The following is a 12,597-nucleotide window of genomic DNA, read 5'->3' as shown; positions in this document are numbered from 1 at the left end:
ATTGTACAAGGCCTAAGTATCGAGAGGGATGAGCGGTGGTAGGCTTGGTGGGTTGCGCTAGCGACGTGGCTATATGTGCCGGCCGAAGGAACTAATGGAAAAAAAAGACTAAAGGGTGACCTAGGGTTACAGGCCGATAGGACAGGCCCAGCTGGAAGCACGTAGTGACTGCTTTTGCCTCAGCAGAGATCAACTATGCGTCCTCGGCGATAAGGTGGTCAGCACCTGGCTGCTTAAGCCGCAAACCACGTTCCTAGCTAAACGGTATGGTACTAAACAAGCGAGCGAACTGCTGTGGATTTTTCTTTTTTAGGAATGCTGTGGTTTGTTTGTTCCCAGTCCCAGCCCACCAGCAGCAAGAGCTCAGTATCGGGCGGCATTCAGCAAAGGAAAAAATAAAAGAGCTCTGCCTCGTCGAACGCCGCGTCTCCCGCGCTTAAGCCGCCGCCGATGTCGAGCACGTGCATGGGCGGGATGCCGAGCGCGGCGGCAGCGTTGAGCGCAGCGCACGTGTCCTCCATGGTCCCGCGGTACACATCGGTGTGGGTCCCGTGGCTGCCGATTTGGAAGGACACGCCGGCGACGCACAGGCACGCGCGCTGCGCGGCGCGGAGGAGCGGCGCTATCTCTTCGGCGTGCGCGCCGTACTTTGTGCCGAGGTCGAACTTGGCGTCTCCACAATTGGCTTAGCAACCGTCGATCTAAACACTAGTAGAAAAAGACCCATTTGTCCCGGTTCATAAGGCCCATCTGTCTCGGTTAGGGAACCGGGACTAAAGGGTCGTTACTAATGCCCTAGGCCTTTAGTCCCGGTTCTTATACAAACCGGGACTGATGGGCCTTCATGTGGCCGCTCCGGCGAACCTAGGCAGGAGGGCCTTTGGTCCCGGTTGGTAGCACCAACCGGGACCAATAAGCTTCCACGCGTCAGCATTTTAGCGGCTGGTTTTTTTTTTTAAAGGAGGTGGTTTAGGGGTTTTGGGGATTAATTTAGGTTGGTATAGGTAGCTAATAGAAAGATGTGTCCTCTCTTATCTCCGTGCTACTGCTACTGCTATGCTTAAACATGACTTAGATTGAAGTGAGGCAGCATGTGGTGCATGTCGAAAGTAATACTAATCCTAACTTGATCAAGTTTGGATTGTACTACTTTCGACATGCACCATATGCATGTTGCCTTCAGTTCAATCCAATCCATGTTCATTTCACCCACAGATATATAATAACTCTTCATGCTCGCATCATGCATCATCATAATAACAAGTCCTACTAATCATCATCATATAACTTCTACTCGTTATTAATAACAAGTCATACGATCATCATCCTGATAGTCATCGAACCAACCCTACTTTGTTCTTAGCACATAATCATCAGTATTAGGTAGGACCTAAATACCCTATTTAAGGTAAAATAACATAAAACAATATAGACCCTGACTCTCCATTATGGAGAATGGAGATCATCATGTCTTCAATTCTTGCGCTACGCTTCCTTTTCCTTCCAAGAACCTCCTTACGACTGTCCATACATTTTTTTTCATTTATTGATTAGCATGTCTCCACTTCTTTGAGAAATCCGGTATGGACAGTTGAGATTCGTAGGATGACCTGGATATATGTTCAAAACACGAAGGCTGCCATTCTGATACATCAAATGAGGCACACAATCCTCTGGGATTCTCTGTTGAAAAACATAGTAATAACTTCATAGTTAGCAATGATGTACTAGTTTTAGAAGTATGCAAAAGATGCACGGATGTCGTAATAGTAAAATATCTTACCAGGGTATCTCCATGGTAGTTACCGTAGTTCAACATGTGTACTAGTGGCACGTATTGACCATAATGTTGAGGAGTTTGATTGTAGATATTGTAATTCTCAATATCAGTACAAAATCTGACCAGATGATTTTTCTCCTGATAAGTTAATTTGGAGCCATCCGTGTAGTGGGTTTTGTCTACCATGTTCCGCACATTGTTTGAACAATCAAAATAAGTTGTCAATGGAAATAAGCTGTCAACTATTTTGAAATAAACAATATAAATTAGCTAATAACCATGTTTGAGAATAGCGGTAGAACTGGAGGCGTATCAACAAGGATCCAAATGTCCATATTGTCTTGCTCGATTTCAGGATCACCAAGATCCATGGTGAAAAGCATACTCTCATCAAAACCATACATCTTGCAAAATGCTTCCCAAATTTTGCAACCAAAATGGGTTACGCTCTCAGCATTATACAAATTTACTTCAAAATCCACATCATGATGGGTCCTTAGGTGAACTTTCTTCGTTTCAAAATTTTCATGGTCTTCAAAATCCATCCTCTCCAAGACATAGCGTCTTGCATGGCATGGGATAAGCTATACTCGAATTGTAAAAGATGAAAATTACACGTTGAAATAGCTGAAGTCATGCTTAATTACGAAAAAACACTTGTCGCCGTTGCGTACCGTTTCAATATCGAAGGTCTCCTCGAGCTTATTGCTGAAGCGCCGATCATCGTCCAGGTGAGGCCTGTCGCACAAACCTCGACCGTCGTGGCACCACCCGCACTCCCCCGGGAGACTTTCGTCGTACGATGATGACATTTCCTACGTTCATCATTCAAAGATTAAACTTGTACAATTAAATATATGTACTACAAAAACTAAATTAGATCATTATTATTCATCACGGGTTGACTATCGGTTTGTCGAGTCTTTTCTTGAAAACTCTCAGCTCACGTGGTGTATACATTCGACCGTTGGTGATGGTCGCTCCTCCATTTGTCCCCGAGTGCATTACACCTGTCTAGCACACGGGAACGAAGGAGAAGCGACCCCCATGACAACAGTCGGGATTCTTCGTCCTCTCATATATATGGTGTGGAATTCTCCCTCACTGATTCCTCTCTGACATTTGCGACCGTCGGTGATGGTAGCTCCTCCTTTCGTTCCTGAGTGCATTACACCAAATTGTCTAGCACACGGGAACGAAGGAGAAGCTACCCCCACGACAATAGTCGGGATTCTTCGTCCTCTCATATATGGTGGAGACTCAACAGACTTAAAGTTAACCCGAAATATCGTTTAATTATCTTTCTAAAAGAGGATTTGGCTGGTCTCACCTCGATGTTGGAGGGGGTCGGTGACGGGGACGACGGCGGGGATGATGGAGCGGCCGGGGACTCCTAGATTTCTGCGAAAACAAAACCCTATAAGCTATCAACTAATCATATGCATATGCCTTGCATAGTGCTCTCCAATTTTAGCATTCAAAGTAGGAGTAGTTTTTCAATTTGAGCATTCAATAAGCAAAATCAAATCGCAAAATAAAGTAGTATTCAAATTAGGATGCATTCAATTATAAGCAATTACATCATCTCCATGCGTCCGTACATCGTCGAATATTATCACTAATACACCTCGAATACTATCATACATATAGCATCACCAGTACAGCTAGAACCGTAGCGCCCGACGGGTATCGGCGCGGGCGGTGGACACCCAAAGGGAAGGAACCATCACAGGATCATAGCTCCAGTGAGATCCCTGAAGAACCTGCCAGGTATTGTCGAACCTGCCCTCCAACGCAACCATGTAGCGACGGACATGCTGGTCCTCCTCGCTGACACGGTGACGTACCACCTCCGCGGTGTCCGGAAGCCTCGGCACCGTCACTGGCCCACGCGACCGCCACCAAACAAGGATCGGGTCAACGACGGGCTGGCTCCTCACCAACCTACGTCCCCCGAAAGGTAGCACCTCCCAAAACCAGCCCGGCGAAGCCTAGTCCCGGACATGGCCCCTCTGATCAAGCCGGCCTCCTCCGTCGAGTCGACGACGAGGATGCGGGATAGGCATCGTCGACGTCGATGCGGGAATAATTGCTTTAACTAAAAAACAAACTAGTTCTATTAATTTTCTTGCTAAAAATAAACTACTTCTATAGTAAAATAAACTAGTTTTGTTAAATCAACTAGTTCAACTACTAATTAAGCACTTACTATAAATAGAATAAAGTAGTACTTACTAAAAATAAACTACTTCTATATATAGTAAAATAAAGTAGTTTTATTAAATCAACTAGTTCAACTACTAAGCACTTCCTATAAATAAAATAAAGTAGTACTTACTAAAAATAAACTATTTTTTTCTTCTCCTCTATTCCTTCTCCTTCTCCTCTTCTTTTCTTCTTCTTTGTCCTCTTCTTATTTTTCTTCTTCTTCCTTCTTCCTCTTTTCTTCCTCTTGTCTTCTTTCCTTAATTTCTTTCCTCGACGACCCTAACCCTAAACAGTACAACTAACTACAACGACTTCGCTTGCATACATATGCACAAATATGAGCGATCATCTATGAACAATATAAAAACATCATATGATATATGAACAAAAAAATCACATCTATAAACAAAAAAAATCATCTAATCATATATTTTTTACGGCGGCGGCGGCGGGGGGCAGGGCAGGGGCCGGGGCTCACTGGGGGCGGCGTCGGCGACGACGTCGGGGCAGGGGCAGCGCGGACCGGGGCGGTGACGGCGCGGGGCGACGCGGACCGGGGCGGTGACGACGCGGGGCGGCGCGGCGATGGCATCGGGGCAGCGGCGGCGCGCGACGATGACGTTGGGGCAAGGGGCGACGCGGATCGGGGCGGTGACGACGCGGGGCGGCGCGGACCGGGGCGGTGACGACGCGGGGCGGCGCGGCGACGACGTCGGGGCAGGGGCGGCGGTGCGGCGACGGCGTTGGGGCAGGGGGCGGTGGCACGGCGACGGCGTCGGGGCACGGGCGCGCGCGGCGACGGCGTCGGGGCATGGGAGCACGCGGCGACGACGTCGGGGCAGTGGGAAGAAGAACTGAACCGAAAATTTCACAAGTGTGGCTTATATAGACAGACCTTTGGTCCCGGTTGGTGCCGCCAACCGGGACCAAAGCACACCTTTAGTATCGGTTGGTGCCACCAACCGGGAACAAAGGTCTCTTTTCAGCAGCCCAAAGGGCGGGAAGCAGAGGCCTTTGGTCCCGGTTGATGGCACAAACTGGGACTAAAGGGTGCGCATTGGTACCGGTTGTTGGCATGAACCGGTACCAATGTATGCCTTTAGTACCGGTTGGTGGCACCAACCGGGACTAAAGTCCTTGTGCTGCGCGCATCGCGGCACGAAAGTTTAGTCCTACCTCACTAGCTTAGGGAGCTCGAGAGTGGTTTATAAGCCCCACTCCAGCTGCCCTCTCGAACTCCTCTCAAATGCAGGCTTTCGGGCCTAAACACACTGTATCTGCCTGTGGGCCTATTGGGCCTTCTACGGGCCTGAATCCTGGCCCATGGGTGGGTTTCTAGTCGTATTCACGCCGTGGTGGCCCAGTAGGTGGCGTTTTTTCCCCAGTTTATTTCTTTTTCTTTTTTGCTTTATTTATTTTATTTTGTTTCTACTTACAACAAAATACTTATTTATTTCATTTTATTTTTTCTAATTACTTATTTATTTTATTTTATGAAAATTCTTTTAGCTTTTAATGATTTTGAACGAAAAAACTTTGATAATTTTAGTTGCATCAATTTTATATAATTTTAGTTTCAGTAATACCAGAGGTTGCTTATAATGTTTTGAACAGAAAATACGTTGATAATTTTAGTTTCATAAATTATTTATGTTATTAAAGTTTATTTTATTTTGTTTCTATTTATATATTTTATTAAAGTGTATTTTATTCTGTTTCTAATTACTTATTTATTTTTTATGATATTTGTTATTTTCCATGCATTTACTGATTATTTTGAGCTATAAGATCCTGAAATTGAAAAGCACTAGAAATGAACTCTGAAAAGGTTGAAAGTTGGCATGGTATCATCATTTCACCCACATAGCATGTGCAAAAAAGTAGAGAGGGTTACGGCAAAAACTGGATGCACTTCGTGTACAAAACGGACAATCTGTTTCGAAGTATCAGGATTTCATACGGAAACTCGTCTGTTAAAACAGGCATTTCAAATGAACTACGAAAAGTTGAAAGTTGGCATGGTATCATCATAATAGTTGTGGAGAGAAAGTCTTCACTTTTTTTTCGCTTGTGTGCTTTGCTTATTGCGCCGTAACCATGGATAATCTTCATCGTTTATGAGGATGCTTGGGTCAGCCTTGACTTTGAAGGGAGGAATTTCATGAAACTTTTCATAATCTTCAGACATGTCTATCTTGCCCTCCACTCCCATAATGTCCCTTTTTCCTGAAAGAACTATGTGGCGGTTTGGCTCATCGTATGATGTATTCGCTTCCTTATCTTTTCTTTTTCTCGGTCTGGTAGACATGTCCTTCACATAGATAACCTGTGCCACATCATTGGTTAGGACGAACGGTTCGTCAGTGTACCCAAGATTGTTCAGATCCACTGTTGTCATTCCGTACTGTGGATCTACCTGTACCCCGCCTCCTGACAGATTGACCCATTTGCACTTAAACAAAGGGACCTTAAAATCATGTCCGTAGTCAAGTTCCCATATGTCCATTATGTAACCATAATATGTGTCCATTCCCTTCTCGGTTGCTGCATCAAAGAGGACACCGCTGTTTTGGTTGGTGCTCTTTTGATCTTGGGCGATCGTGTAAAATGTATTCCCATTTATCTCGTATCCTTTGTAAGTCAATACAATCAAAGATGGTCCCCTGGACAACGAGTACAACTCATCACAAACAGTGGTGTCACCTCTGAGACGTGTTTCCAACCAACTGCTGAAAGTCCTGATGTGTTCACATGTAATCCAGTCGTCACACTGCTCCGGGTGTTTGGAGCGCAGACTGTTCTTGTGTTCATTGACATACGGGGTCACCAAGGTAGAGTTCTGTAGAACTGTGTAGTATGCTTGAGACCAAGAATGCCCGTCCTTGCATATTATTGAGTCCGCTCCGAGCGTGCCTTTTCCAGTCAGTCTCCCATCATACCGCGATTTAGGGAGACCTATCTTCTTAAGGCCAGGAATGAAGTCAACACAAAACCCAATGACATCCTCTGTTTGATGGCCCATGGAGATGCTTCCTTCTGGCCTAGCACGGTTACGGACATATTTCTTTAGGACTCACATGAACCTCTCAAAGGGGAACATATTGTGTAGAAATACGGGGCCCAGAATGACAATCTCGTCGACTAGATGAACTAGGACGTGCGTCATGATATTGAAGAAGGATGGTGGGAACACCAGCTCGAAACTGACAAGACATTGCGTCACATCACTCCTTTACCTTGGTATGGTTTCTGGATCGATCACCTTCTGAGAGATTGCATTGAAGAATGCACATAGCTTCACAATGGCTAATCGGACATTTTCCGGTAGAAGCCCCCTCAATGCAATCGGAAGCAGTTGCGTCATAATCACGTGGCAGTCATGAGACTTTAGGTTCTGGAACTTTTTCTCTGGAATATTTATTATTCCCTTTATATTCGACGAGAAGCTAGTCGGGACCTTCATACTAAGCAGGACCTTCATACTGCTTTGGAGGCATGCCGTCTACTTCGTGCAAACATTGCAGGTCCTCCCGTGCCTCAGGTGTATCTTTTGTCTTCCCATACACGCCCAAGAAGCCTAACAGGTTCACGCAAAGGTTCTTCGTCACGTGCATCACGTCGATTGAAGAGCGTACCTCTAGCTCTTTCCAGTAGGGTAGGTCCCAAAATATAGATTTCTTCTTCCACATGGGTGCGCGTCCCTCAGCGTCATTCGGAACAGCTAGTCCGCCGGGACCCTTTCCAAATATTACGTGTAAATGAGAGACCATAGCAAGTACGTGATCACTGGTACGCATGGCGGGCTTCTTCCGGTGATCTGCCTCGCCTTTGAAATGCTTGCCTTTCTTTCAACATTGATGGTTGGTCGGGAGAAATCGACGATGGCCCAGGTACACATTCTTCCTGCATCTGTCCAGGTATATACTTTCGGTGTCAGCTAAACAGTGCGTGCATGCGTGGTATCCCTTGTTTGTCTGTCCTGAAAGGTTACTGAGAGCGGGCCAATCATTGATGGTCACAAACAGCAACGCCTTTAGGTCAAATTCTTCCCCCATGTGCTCATCCCACGCACGTACACCTGTTCCATTCCACAACTGTAAGAGTTCTTCAACTAATGATCTTAGGTACACATCAATGTCGTTGCCGGGTTGCTTAGGGCCTTGGATGAGAATTGGCATCATAATGAACTTCCGCTTCATGCACATCCAAGGAGGAAGGTTATACATACATAGAGTCACGGGCCAGGTGCTGTGATTGCTGCTCTGCTCCCCGAAAGGATTAATGACATTCGCGCTTAAAGCAAACCATACGTTCCTTGGGTCACTTGCAAACTCAGCCCAGAACTTTCTCTCGATTTTTCTCCACTGCGACCCATCAGCGAGTGCTCTCAACTTCCCGTCTTTCTTACGGTCCTCACTGTGCCATCGCATCAACTTGGCATGCTCTTTGTTTCTGAACAGTCGTTTCAACCGTGGTATTATAGAAGCATACCACATCACCTTCGCAGGAACCCTCTTCCTGCGGGGCTCGCCCTCAACATCACCAGGGTCATCACGTCTGATCTTATACCGCAATGCACCCGCATACCGGGCATGCGTTCAAATCCTTGTACGCACCGCGGTAGAGGATGTAGTCATTAGGGCATGCATGTATCTTCTCCACCTCCAATCCTAGAGGGCATACGACCTTCTTTGCTGCATACGTACTGTCGGGCAATTCGTTATCCTTTGGAAGCTTCTTCTTCAATATTTTTAGTAGCTTCTCAAATCCTTTGTCAGGCACAACATTCTCTGCCTTCCACTGCAGCAATTCCAGTACGGTACTGAGCTTTGTGTTGCCATCTTCGCAATTGGGGTACAACCGTTTTTTGTGATCCTCTAACATGCGATCGAACTTCAGCTTCTCCTTTTCACTTTCGCACTTTTCCCTTGCATCAACAATGACCCGGCGGAGATCATCATCGGGCACATCGTCTGGTTCCTCTGGATCTTCAGCTTCCTCTTGATCTTCAGCTTCCCCCGTTGCAGCATCACCGTATTCAGGGGGCACATAGCTGTCATCGTCCTCCTCTTCTTCGCTGTCTTCCATCATAACCCCTATTTCTCCGTGCTTCGTCCAAACATTATAGTGTGGCATGAAACCCTTATAATGCAGGTGGGTGTGAAGGATTTTCTTGTCAGAGTAAGACCTCGTATTCCCACAATTAGGGCATGGACAACACATAAAATCATTCTGCTTGTTTGCCTCAGCCACCTCGAGAAAATTATGCACGCCCTTAATGTACTCAGAGGTGTGTCTGTCACCGTACATCCATTGCCGGTTCATCTGCATGCATTATATATAATTATGTGTGTCAAAAGTAAGAAAATTAGACAAGTATCTATCTAAAGTAAGATTTTTTTTTCAGAAAGAAGATAAGAACAAGAGGCTCACCACGGTGGTGCGGGCGACGAGATCGGCGCGGGCGATCGACGGCGGTGAAGACGAGGACCGCTAAACCTAGACAAATCTCGGAGGTCGAGCTTCGAGAGGAGAAAGCTTAACTAGTGTGGCTCGGGCATTTCATCGAACACCTCATGTGCATAGGAGGTGAGCTAGAGCACCCAATGCCCCCCCCCTCGCCGGCCAGCAAAAAACAGAGCACTATGGGGTGCTCTGCTCGCCGGCGATGGGGTATATATAGGCAACTCATTTGTCCCGGTTCGTGGCTGGAACCAGGACTAAAGGCCATCCTTCTGCCCCGGTTCCTGCCACGAACCGGGACCAATGGTTGTGGGCCAGGAGCGAGGCCCATTGGTCGCGGTTCGTGCCAAGAACCGGGGCAAATGGGCCCAGACGAACCGGGACCAATGCCCACGAGGCCCCGGCCGGCCCCCTGGGCTCACGAACCGGGACAAATGCCTCCATTGGTCCCGGTTCGTGGCAGAACCGGGACTAATGGGCTGGCCAGGCCCGAACGAAAGCCCCCTTTTCTACTAGTGAAACAATGTACCGGCCACTATGCTCGAACAACATACCCTCACATTCAAAGACAGAAATAATGTTCCAACATACACAAGAAACAATAGTGTTTCTTCCATATTAACAAAGTTGTACTACAAATACATCAACCCCATTGCCAATTCAAAACAAACTGAGTTCTAGGATTCATCAAAATAATTCATATCACATCATATTAGAGAAAAGGGAGGCTCTCCCCGGCTCCATTATCAAAGAAATCAATAATCCACATCACATCAGCTCCTAGAGAGCAGTCCAGAAGCCAAATAGCAACTACTACAGTTTTTGCTAACATAAAACCCCCCAAATGGATGGGTCAAGGAAGGGAAATAGTGCACCCGGACGAACACAAAAACCACTACTCTACCGCATCGTCGCAGAGCACATGCACATCACTCCTGGTCTTTAGCGGGCGACCACCTGTCTATGGAGACCGAGCCGAGGATTGCCGCATCATGGAAACTGCCCATGCGCCCGGCATGATCAAGAGTGATGAGACGAATTTGTTGCTCCTTTGAGCAACTACCGTTGAGCTCAGGGTCTATGCTTCATATGTGGAGAGCGTTGGGGGTCAGGGACCTCAATGTGGACCCATAGTTCAGCTTTATGTAGTGGAAGAGCTGCAGAACCGTTGGTCAAAAGCTCCGGGCCCTGACGGTTTCAACGGTGTGTTCTTTAGAGCCTGTTGGTCGACAATCAAACATGACATACTTGCGGTTTTCCACCAGTTCCACCACCTGGCAGGCGATTTCAAACCTCTAAACAAGGCACTGGTTGCTCTTCTGCCAAAGAAAGATGGCGCTGAAACAATTGCAGATTATCGCCCAATAAGCTTAATTCACTCTGTGGCCAAGCTCATTGCAAAGGTGCTGCAGTTCCGACTGTCGCAGTTGATCAGCTAATCTCACCAGCCCAGTCAGCCTTCATGAAATCTAATGCATCCATGATAGCTTCCTATACGTTCAAAATGCCGTCCGTTCGCTGCACCGTTGCAAAACACCCGCCCTGCTCATCAAGTTAGACATAGCCACGACTTTCGACAACATCTCCTGGGAATATCTGCTCCAACTCCTAGATAAGTTAGGGTTTAGTGCTAGATGGAGGGACTGGATTTCGATGTTGCTAGTTAGCTCTTCTTCGGCCTTCGGCCTAAACGGCTGCTCTGGACGTGACATCGATCATCGTAGAGGGCTGCAGCAGGGAGACCTGCTCTCGCCCTTGCTGTTCATCCTCGCCATCGACCCACTGCATCGTCTTTTAGAAAGAGCAGATGAGTGGGGCTTGCTCACCCCCTGCCGGGTAGGATAGGGACTCTTAGAACTTGCCTCTATGTCGACGACGCCATGATCTTGGCCAACCCCTCTCGCCAAGAGATCGACAACCTGCTTCTGCTGCTGGATAACTTCGGGAAGGCCACGGGGCTCCGCATCAACCTGGGAAAATCTTTAGTAGCACCGATTAGCTGCGGCGACATCGATCTTCAAGACGTGCTGCATGGATTTGGCGGTCCGGTGGTCGGCTTCCCGCTGCGCTACTTAGGCCTCCCCATTACCATCTCCCGCGTCCACCTGGTCCATCTCCCGTTCATTCTTGATCGCATAAGAGCCAGACTGGCGGCTTGGTAAGGACGCCTCCTGTTGATAGCAGGCCGTAGGGTTCTTGTCCATTCCGTCCTAACGGCGTTGCCTACCTTCGCTCTTACGATGCTGCGGGCTCCAAAAAAGATGCTCAAAGATATCGACAAGTGCAAGCGGCGCTTCCTTTGGGCTCACGACGAGGAACTCTCCGGTGGCAAATGCAAGGTCTACTGGCCCACAGTCTGTTCCCCGACGGACTACGGGGTCCTCGGCGTTCTTGATCTGTAGCAGTTTTCTCGCGCGCACAGGCTCAGGTGGCTCTGGAACTGCACGTGGCTGGGACTACCCTGCGAGCTTCCTTCCCGGCTCTGTACGCCCACGCGAGGAGAAAAACAGATCAGTTAAGGAAGCCCTCTCTGCTGGCACCTGGATCCGCGACCTTGCCCATGGAAACACTGATGCCCTGCTCCATGATTTCCTTCTGTTGGCCAGGTGCATCCGTCTCGCCGCCGTGCAGCTGCAGCCAGGGATCCCGGACGAAATCACTTGGAAATTTACAGCTTCAGGAACCTACACTGCGGCGTCAGCCTACAACATGTAACTCTTTGGCATGATCAAATCACCTCTGCACAAGCTAGTTTGGAACACCTGGGCCCCTGGAAAAATCAAGATCTCCTGCTGGTTATTGTTCAAGCAACGTATCTGGTGCAACGACAGACTACAAAGGAGAGGGTGGCCAAATGGTTACTTTTGTCAACTGTGTCTCAGAAACCTGGAAACGGCGACGCACCTCTTCTGGCAATGCGACTTTGCTAGGGCGGTATGGCAGAGGCTGGCGGCGTAGACTGGATGTGGTGCCGTCGACCCGGCCAGATGGCAGCTGCTGCCAAACTCCACACTGATCGCCACCAAGATGATCGACGACACCAGCCCAGCATTCAGAAAAGGTGTCAAGTCCCTCATCCTCCTGGCTCTGTGGGAAATTTGGAGAGAAAGAAACGGCTGCACTTTCAGGGGCAAGGTGGCCTCCGT

Source organism: Aegilops tauschii, chromosome 7, assembly GCF_002575655.3.
Source record: "Aegilops tauschii subsp. strangulata cultivar AL8/78 chromosome 7, Aet v6.0, whole genome shotgun sequence".
NCBI classification, from domain to species: Eukaryota; Viridiplantae; Streptophyta; class Magnoliopsida; order Poales; family Poaceae; genus Aegilops; species Aegilops tauschii.
The sequence above is the reverse complement of the archived record's forward strand: the minus strand, read 5'-3'. Positions refer to the sequence as shown.